The sequence below is a fragment of the Canis lupus genome, chromosome 14, assembly GCF_048164855.1.
Source record: "Canis lupus baileyi chromosome 14, mCanLup2.hap1, whole genome shotgun sequence".
In the NCBI taxonomy this organism is placed as follows: Eukaryota; Metazoa; Chordata; class Mammalia; order Carnivora; family Canidae; genus Canis; species Canis lupus.
Window position 1 is genome coordinate 43,280,953 of NC_132851.1, and position 9,701 is coordinate 43,290,653.

The 9,701-nt window shown below is 45.6% G+C and overlaps 1 protein-coding gene across 4 annotated transcripts in view; it reads right to left on the reverse strand.

Annotated features, from left to right (window-relative positions):
• The window catches only part of YIPF7 (Yip1 domain family member 7), a 43,483-nt gene extending 34,113 nt beyond the window's left edge, over positions 1 to 9,370 (reverse strand). The window contains exons 1-2 of one of the 4 annotated variants that reach the window (XM_072774915.1): positions 8,899 to 9,370; positions 7,171 to 7,402 (exon numbers count right to left, since the gene is read on the reverse strand). The gene's annotated coding sequence lies outside the window, so the exon portion shown is untranslated. Of the gene's footprint in view, positions 1 to 7,170; positions 7,403 to 7,565 lie in introns of all 4 variants that reach the window. The other 3 variants (XM_072774914.1, XM_072774913.1, XM_072774916.1) reach the window with 3 other exon arrangements.
• Positions 9,371 to 9,701: the final 331 nt, after the last annotated feature.

The window sequence follows — 9,701 nt, forward strand, 5'->3', positions numbered from 1 at the left end:
GATTTATACAGTGCCCTCGCCGTTTTCCAGGGTTTATCTGTAGTGTTGGTGAGCTCCTGAGGGAAACATGGGCTCCCACACCTTGAAGTGGTTTCTGGTAGTGTCCGTTTTCATCCCTTCTCTTATGTAGGCCCACAACGTATTGTGCCTTACACATGCCCACTAAACATAGTGATGCAATGGATTTTTTTTTTTTAGACTTAAGTTTCCTGCACAATATGCACACATAGCTTCAAAGTCAAGACTGATGGAGGACTCGATCCCAGGACCCCGGGATCATGCCCTGAGCCAAGGGCAGACGCTCAACCACTGAGCCACCCGGGTGCCCCAACTACCTTGGTTCTAATCAGTAAAACACGGCAAAAGTGGTGGGGTGCTATGACCACGAGCAAGTTACAAGTGATCGTGACTTGTCTCTATTGTCCTCGTGGCTTGCACACTCCAATGATGCAGGCTGCAGGGTGGCAGAGGCCCGGGTGGCACAGAATCGGGAGGGCTCCAGCAGACAGGGAGGAAATGGGATCCTGAGTCAACACGATTTGAATGCTGCCAATAATCACCGAGTGACTTTAGTCATGGACCCTTGTCTGGCTGCAAGTTCAGAGGAGACTCTGGGTCACATGACCTTCCAAGTTCAACACCTTAATTCCAGCCTTGTGATAGGCTGTGATACACAGGGCCCAGTGAAGCATGGGAAGTTTCTTGACCAGAGATGATGAATGTATGTTGCTTTGTGACAACAGATCTCATAAAAGAGCCTTGTCAGTAAAACTGCCTTTGTGTAAGTTCTTAAAAAAAAAAAAAAAAAAGGGATCCCTGGGTGGCGCAGCGGTTTAGCGCCTGCCTTTGGCCCAGGGCGCGATCCTGGAGACCTGGGATCGAATCCCACGTCGGGCTCCCGGTGCATGGAGCCTGCTTCTCCCTCTGCCTATGTCTCTGCCTCTTTCTCTCTCTGTGTGACTCTCATAAATAAATAAAAATTAAAAAAATAAAAATAAAAAATAATAATAATTAAATGAACAAAAACTCATCTTCAAAAATGTCATGCCAATATTATGCAACTCTCCTGTCCTGAGAAAGTCAGATAATTTATCCAGTAAACCAAACCAATAGCCATTATAACATCTCCTGTAGATGTGAGACACGTACATGATTTCTCCCTCAATCATTTATGACAAAGAAAGGAAATGGGAGACATTAGATTCATTCAACAACACTTACACGATACCAGAGGATCTACAGCTCACCCTTTTCCAGAGGGAAGAATGGTCTCAACTTTCCCCACTTAGACAGCCACTGAGTGTTGTCTCAGAGGTTTCCCTAGGCATTATTTCCTGCAAATAAGGAGGCTTACGTCGAATAAGGAAAGAGGTCTTCTTCCCCATTGGACATCAGGCAACTTACTTAGCTTTTCTGGATCTCCATTCTCTCATCGATAAAATGAAGTGTGTGGAGGGGTGCCTGGACAGTTCAGTGGGTTAAGCTTCCGCCTTCTGCCCGGGTCCTGATCTTAGGGCCCTAGGATCAAGCCCCGGGTTGAGCTGGGCTCTCTGCTCCGCAGGGAATGGGCTTCTCTCTCATTCCCTCAAATACATACGTACATACGATCTTTTTAAAAATGAATTTTTGGGACTTTAAAGTATAAAAACACCTCCTATCCCTACTGAAACACTGAGGATAAGCACATTGAGGAAAAAAGCTGCCCTCTTGATGTGGCCACAGCAGAAGCTTCTGATAGACGCTAATTTGTGATGCAAAGCTGCTTGGCGGGCAGCCTGAACGTGCCAACAATTTCTGCTCACGCATCTTTACTGCAAACTTAAATCCACTGCAATCCGCAGAGATCTTTTCAGTAGAGGCTCTAGGCCTTTCTTTGTTTTTGACAGCTGTTTACTTTTTTCATATTCTTAGCGCAATTTCAAAAGTATTCATTCCTCATGTCCTTTACCCTGGGTGTGGCAATTTCTTTCCTTCAGAGCAATAAAGAAGTAAGTCCCACAACCACCAGAGAGAAATAAGCACAAAATGGAATGACACGCCGTAAGGTAACGCCCTTTCCAATAAATTAATACTAGTGAGGGGCTTCATGAATCTAAAACTAATGACAAAAAGCAGAGCAATTGGAAGAGGAAAAAAAAATGATCAGCAACTGTACAAATAGTGATTCTAAAAAAAAAATAAAAATAAAAATAATAAAAAATAAAAAAAACAGAGAAGATAAAGATAAATAAGTAAATAAGTAAGAAGTAGATGCCAAAGTGATTTTCCAAAGACAGATGGAGTCAACAAAACATGAATTCCCTTAAGGAATAAAGATCTATTTTCCTTGGCATTTTTGCTCTTAGAAACCCACTCTTCTGGATTGTTTATGAATCCTTCAATCTCTATAGTGGACATTTCCTGCCACAGGCTTCCACCGGTTGTCAGGACCTAGTTTTTCCTGTGGAGAACACCTGCCGAGGCGAGCGAGCCGTGTGGTTCGGAGCAGAACGACAGCTCGTCTTCTGGTAGAAACACTGCAATCACCAAGAATCTTACTGCTGCTCCTTCCGTGGCTATTGTTGTACACGTTGGGCTCAGATATGCTCTCAGTTTAGATGCTTCCAGGCTTGCGGTGCCTGCTGGCTCAGCCCCGGGAGCACACAGCCTTCTATGTCAGGGTTGTGAGTTCAAGCCGCATGTTGGGTGTGCGGCCTACTTAAAAACAAAATGGGACAACAGAACCACAAAAACAAAAACCCAATGAAACAACAAAACCACAAAAACAAAACCCCACTTCCAATCTTATGCTTCCCCATATTTTAAGACGATAAAGACCACACGTTGACATTCATATTGGATTACTTATTTGGAAATTTAGTTTTTTATAACGAACCACTTAAAACCTTTAAGTTGTGTATTCTTAAATGAAATACAAACGCTCGTTGACATTGCATTTGGAAGAAGACACCACTTTCATGGTTTTCCTAGGGAAGATTTGTGCCTTCAAACACACATTTCAAGGGGCACAGCCCATGCTGGGCATTCCCTTGTGGTTCTGGAAGTTACTTTACCTGACTGCTGAACGCAGCGGCTGGGCCGTTCACGTGTGACATAATCTGGTGTGTGAGGAGCCTGTCGTTTCAGCAGGTCAGAGACTCTAAGCTCTGAGGTCATCAAACAGGCTTCTCTATACCCAAACAACAAACGTGAGAATGCCTGGAGGGTATGATGCTGAGTGAAGTAAGTCAATCGGAGAAGGACAAACATTATATGGTCTCATTCATTTGGGGAATATAAAAAATAGTGAAAGGGAATGAAGGGGAAAGGAGAAAAAATGGGTAGGAAATATCAGAGAGGGAGACAGAACATGAAGACTCCTAACTCTGGGAAACGAACTAGGGGTGGTGGAAGGGGAGGTGGGCGGGGGGTGGGGGTGACTGGGTGACGGGCACTGAGGGGGGCACTTGACGGGATGAGCACTGGGTGTTATGCTATATGTTGGCAAATTGAACACCAATAAAAAATAAATTTATAAAAAATAAAATAAAAATAAAATAAAATAAAATAAAATAAAATAAAATAAAATAAAATAAATAAAATAAAATAGTGAGAATGCCAAAGGCAAGTCATTTCAGTCATTTCTAAATCCCTGAATCAAGAAGTTTCGTGGAGGAATTTGTGAAGCAGAGGCTTTGCTTTAAAGGTTTTTTTCTTTTTCTCTTTTTTCTTTTCTTTTTTTTCTTTTCTCTCTCCTTCCTTCTTTCCTTCCTTCCTTCCTTCCTTCCTTCCTTCCTTCCTTCCTTCCTTTCTTCTTTCTTTCTCTCTCTCTCTCCTTTCTTTCTTTCTTCTTTCTTTTCTCTTTTCTTTTCTTTTCTTTTCTTTCTTTTCTTTTCTTTTCTTTTCTCTTTTCTTTCATAATAAAGACTAATATCCCATGAAGTTAGAAAGTAGTTGACTTGGTCTTCACCTGGAAAGGTTGTCACAAGAGTCTCACTGGGGCAAAACAAAGCAAAATGCTCCCTCTTCTGTATTCTTAATCTTTTAAACCAAGGGATGTTATTTCAGATGAATGAAAATCACAGACCAGTTGACACATTTCAAGGATTAAATAGTAGAAATTTTTTTTCTTCTTTTTCTTTTTTTTTTTTTTTTTTTTTTTACTTTGGTTTTGTAAAAGTTGCCTTTTCCACATTCAGTTCCCTTTACAAGGCAGGCCAATTTTACTTTCTAGTCAAGCGTATTTCTTCTCCATCCACACTACCACTGCCCTAATAAGCTATCATCATTTATCTCCTAAACCTAACTTATCCCCTGCCTTCAAGCAGCTGTCAGAGAGACCTACACGAGCACTGACTTGCCACATTCCCCCCCTTGCCTGATACCTCCTAATGTTGCAGTGGGGCTGAAATTACCTACAACATAAACTCCAGGCTCTTCCTTCCAAGTCTGACTTCTGATTTCCAGCTTCCTCTCCTCCTGAACTCGAAATTCCTGCAAGCTAGAAGCTGCTAGAAGTTCCCCATATGTGTCATGCCTTTGCTCACATAGGACCTGGAATGCCACCCACCACTTCCGATTCTCAGCCTGGTTAAAACTTTACACCCAACTTAGGGGGCATCACTTCACGTCCAGTGGAATGGTTTTGAAATCTAGCATAGGAGTGTCTGAATGTCCCTTCGCCACGTGCCATGTATGTGAATGCAAACAAACTAACCTGCCGAAGCCTCGGTTTCCCCATCTTTAACATAGGGGGTATAATACTAATTACACGGTTGCTTCAAAAATTGAGGTAAGATTCATAAAGGGCTTAGGTGAGTATGTGGCACGTACTAAGTCCTTATAAGTGTGTATAAATTCACTTGCCACATGAAGATTTTTCGTATACCTCCACCCCGAGTGTGGAGGGTGTCTTCTTTCTCTTCTCCTATAACAACTGGCCCGTATTCTAACCTATCAAATACGACACTGTAATACTTGATGGCGCTCTTCCCTTTTTTGCGAATCCTTTCAGTACCACATCCGTTATCTATTTCATTTTTGCATCCCTTGCTTTGTACTGCGCTCTTGGATAATTACTGGAATTTCTAAAAAAAAAAAAAATGTAGACACGCATCATACATGCCAGTCTGTGAACTGTGTCGTTCCATGAAAGGGCATCCTACTTAGTGTGTCGGGTTCTCTTCTCAACTGTTTTATTTCCTACTCTCTGACCTCAAAATCTCCCACGGTTTTTGTCATTGTCTTTTTTATATGTGGTTTCCAAAATTTTAGCCCTGAGCTTTTTTCCCCTGGGCTCCATTTATAAAACCCCACTGGATACGGAGTATTGAAGTTTCACATTCTAGTAAACATCAATCAGATTCTCCAATATATCAAAGCTAGAAAATAGAAAGTTCTCCTGGACTCCTCCCTCCCTCTTACATCCAATTAATCCTAATTGTAGCTCCAAAATATCTACCAATTACTCTTTCATCCCTCTTCTCTGCCAGCAACTCATTCAGGCCCTTACTGTGTCTCATCTAGGGGAGAAAAATAGGAGCCTCTCCTCTTTTGGCCCCATTTCTGCCTCGTCACTTCTCCTGTGTTCCTCTTCTACCTCTTTACACACCATCGTTAGAGCAAGCTCCCTAAGACAAAAACCAGATGTGTTATTTCCTTGCGTACAGTACGACGCCAACTAGCAAGACCCTGTTCAAGGCTCTTCACAGACTTGACTGAAACTGCTTCCTTCATATAGAACTCCTGCCACTTTTCTCCTTCTTTCTCCACGTACCTTCTGCTTTGTGATACAAAAATACCTGTGCAGCCCTCACCTGAAAATACATGAAACTCTGAAAATAATCCCACATTTTATTTTTTTTAAAAGATTGTATTTATTTATTCGTGAGAGACACACAGAGAGAGGCAGAGACACAGGCAGAGGGAGAAGCAGGCTGCATGCAGGGAGCCCGACACGGGATTCGATCTCGTGATCCTGGGGTCACGCCCTGGGCCGAAGGCAGATGCTCCACTGCTGAGCCACCCAGGTGTCCCTAAGTCCCAAATTGCAGATTTTAAAAACAGACTTAGAAAATTAATTCTAAAAATAAAAACAAAAATTTAAATTTAAAAAAAGAAAAAAAAGAAAATGAATCCTAAAAAAAAAAAGAAAGAAAGAAAGAAAAGAAAAAAAAAATGAATTCTAAGCTGTATTTTCCACTGGAGACACGTGGTGGCAGCACTCTAGCTGCCTAACAGCAGTCCTGGAGACCCTCAGTTAACATCCACGCATGTGCTGCTTATCAATTTGTTCACGTGCTTGTGAGCACTACTGTAACGTTAAACATTATTGAGAGTATGCTAGTGTTAAAATGCTCCGTGACCAACTTTGAAACAAACTTAGAGGTGCTAAAATCGTTTTATGTATTTTTATTTATCATTCACTTCGTTATGGGCTACGTTGTGTCCCCCGCCCCGCTCCAAATTCATATTGGTGCTCCTAACCCCCGTACACTTCAGAACACGGCTGTATTTGAAGATGAGGTCTCTAAAGAGGTGCCTGGGTTAGAGTGAGGTTTCTGGGGCTGCCCCAAACCTAAAATGACTCACATGCTTGTAAAAGGGGCCTAGGACATGAGCACAGAGGGAAGATCATATAAAGGCACAGGGAGAGGACCATCACCTACTAGCCAAGGAGAGAGGCCTCGGGAGAAACCAGCCCCGCGGACACCTTGGTCTTGGCCCTCTAGACTCCACAGCTGTGGGAAGATAAATGCTGAAGACACACAGCCTGTGGCCCTCTGTTAGAGCAGCCCCAGCCACCTGCAAGCCCTTCCGATGTCCTAATATTCGTACACATGATACATGCAAATAGGGCTGCTGTGGATTGATGCAGCGTGTAAGGCGGTAACTTCTCTACTACACGGTGATTCATGGGGCCGGGGGCGGGGGACACGATTCTCGATTTCTGGGAGTTTTCAATCACATGAGCTCTTCGGGAATCCCTGCCTCGAGTGAAATGTACCTGTCCCGGATCTTGCCCATTTGCCTCCAGTGACCATTAACGGACAAGTAACTCGTGAAGTCCTAGGTTTGTACCCCTTTGCCCTCGCCCAGTGGACTTGAACGGAAGGGTTACAGGTGGGGACGCTGGAGCCGCACTGCTTGGGCTCCCAGCCACCGGGTCACTAACTGTGGGCAGTTACTTACAGAGCCGCCTTCTCCTCCGAGGTCTGTGCGGGAACAGCCACAGGAACCCCTGCGCCAGCAGGTGGCAGGAAGCATCAAGCGTGGCAGGCAGGAGCGTGCAGGGTCATCCTGGGACATGGTGAGCCGTCACCTCACCTGTGGTTCCTCTGCTTGGTCAGGCCCTGCTTGGCTCCTTGAGCAAAACTTGTCATCTTTCAAGGGCCTTAGGGAGGCACACCTGCACCTTGAAACTCTGGTGGCAAAGAAAAATTAGAAAAAAGAAAGAAAGAAAGAAAGAAACTCTGGTGGCTCAACCTCTCCTTCCTTCCCAGACTGAACACTAAATAAACCTGGGCTGGTGAAGATCATCGCAAAGGGTTCAGCTTTGGTTTCAGATGCAGCCCTTTTCCATTCACCTTTTTGTGCGATTTCAGACAATTTGCTCGTTTTCTTTGCATTTCCGGATCCAGGACAGTACCTGATGAAGGAACGCTCGCTGATGCTTTTTCAGCTTACAGGGACGATGCAAATTTTTCTTTTAAAATAAATTACGGGGCAGCCCTGGTGGCTCAGCGGTTTAGTGTTGCCTTCAGCCCAGGGTGTGATCCTGGAGACCCGGGATCGAGTCTCACGTCGGGCTCCCTGCATGGAGCCTGCTTCTCCCTCTGCCTGTGACTCTGCCTCTCTCTGTCTCTCATGAATAAATAAATAAAATCTTTAAAAAATAAAATAAAATAAAATAAAATAAATTATGTATGTTTTTCTACTGAGTGCATGTCTCATCCGTGGGTTTGTGAATGCAACGTCGGCCAGGTAAGACCCTGCAGGGTGACCGAAGCGTGGGACTGATGGAAATAAGGAGGTGGTTTCAGGGGAGAGAAGCATGACATCAAGGGCACTCAGTCCTGCAGGGAAATTTCTGCTCTCCATTTTATTTCAAAGCAGCTAATGAGGTCAAGGCCAAAAATCTTTGGTGCAATGTTTTTAAATTTTTGTCTGATGCCTGTTAATCTATGTTTTTTGTTTTGTTTTTTTGAGAGAGAGAGAGAGAGAGAGAGGGAGAGTGCCCATGGTTTGAGCATGAACGGGGGGACAGGCAGGAGGGGACGGGAGCCTGACCCTGATGGCAGGGCCACCTCCCAGCCTGCGCCCAAGGCAGATGCGCAGCTGTCCCAGCCGCTCAGGGGCCCCGCTGCTCCACGCTTTTCATCAATACGGATTCAGAGCCTTTCACAGGTGAAATCTTAGCATTGAATCCCATTTTTTTTTAAATCTATTGATTCCACTAACTTTTAACGTATGACAGCTCGTGATGCTTTTTCGACTTACAGTGATGATGCAAATCTTTCTCTTAAATCACGTTGGTGTTATGCTGTGTATTGCCAAATAGAACTCCAATAAAAGATAAAAAGAAATAAAAATAAAAAGTAATAAAATAAAAAATAAAATAAAATAAAAAATAAAATAAAAAATAAAGTAAAATTAAATTAAGTTAAATTTAATTTAATTAAAAAAAATAAATGCACCTGCCTTCAGCCCAGGTCATGACCCCGGGGTCCCGGGATCGAGTCCTGCGTTGGGCTCCCCGCATGCAGCCTGCTCCTCCCTCTGCCTGGGTCTCTGCCTCTCTCATGAATAAATAAGAGCTTTTTTTTAAAAAAAAGAATAAATTACGCATAAAAGGTAATTTCCGGTAAAGAACCCCCGAGTGTGTGGCGGGAGCGTGTGTGAACCGGGGAGGACACTGACCGCTGCGGTCTGCCCGTCACTGCTGGAGCCCGTGGATGACGTTGTCCCTTCAGGCCGCTGTGACGCGGGCCCCGGGGCAGAGGCGACGGCAGGCATCGGCGGGGCCGGGACCGCGGTGACCGCAGCCCGACGGCGGCCGGGACCAGGCGCGACCCTGGGCTCTGCTCGGCTGCTGCCCCGTCGGTCTGCACCCACCTTTCCGCGGTCCAGAGAAGAGCAAGGGGGACGGCGGGGGACCGCGGGGGACGTCGTGGGGACGTCATGGGGATGTCGAGAGGGACGGTGTGGGGACGTCATGGGGACAGCGTGGGGACGTCATGGGGACGTCGAGGGGGACAGCGTGAGAAAGTCATGGGGATGTTGAGAGGGACGACGTGGGGACGTCATGGGGATGTTGAGGGGACTGTCAGCCACCGGCGTGGGGACGTCATGAGGGCTGTCGAGGGGACTGTCAGCCACCGGCGTGGGACACGTGGGGACGTCGGGGGGGACGGGCACTGACGCGCTACGCCGGCCTCAGCACTTTATTTATTTATTTATTTATTTATTTATTTATTCATTCATTCATTCATTCATTCATTCATTCATTCATTCATTCATAGCGAGAGGAGAGACCGAGGCAGAGGGAGGAGCAGGCTCCACGCTCCCTGCAGGGGGCCCGACGCGGGGCTCGACCCCGGGGCCTCGCACTCTCCATCCCGGCGGAGGCCAGCGTCCCGGACGCCGAGGCCGAGGGGCCGGGAGCCGGGCGGGAGCTGGGGGGCAGGCTCGGCCGCCTTCCGCGGGGCGCACCCCTGCTCGGG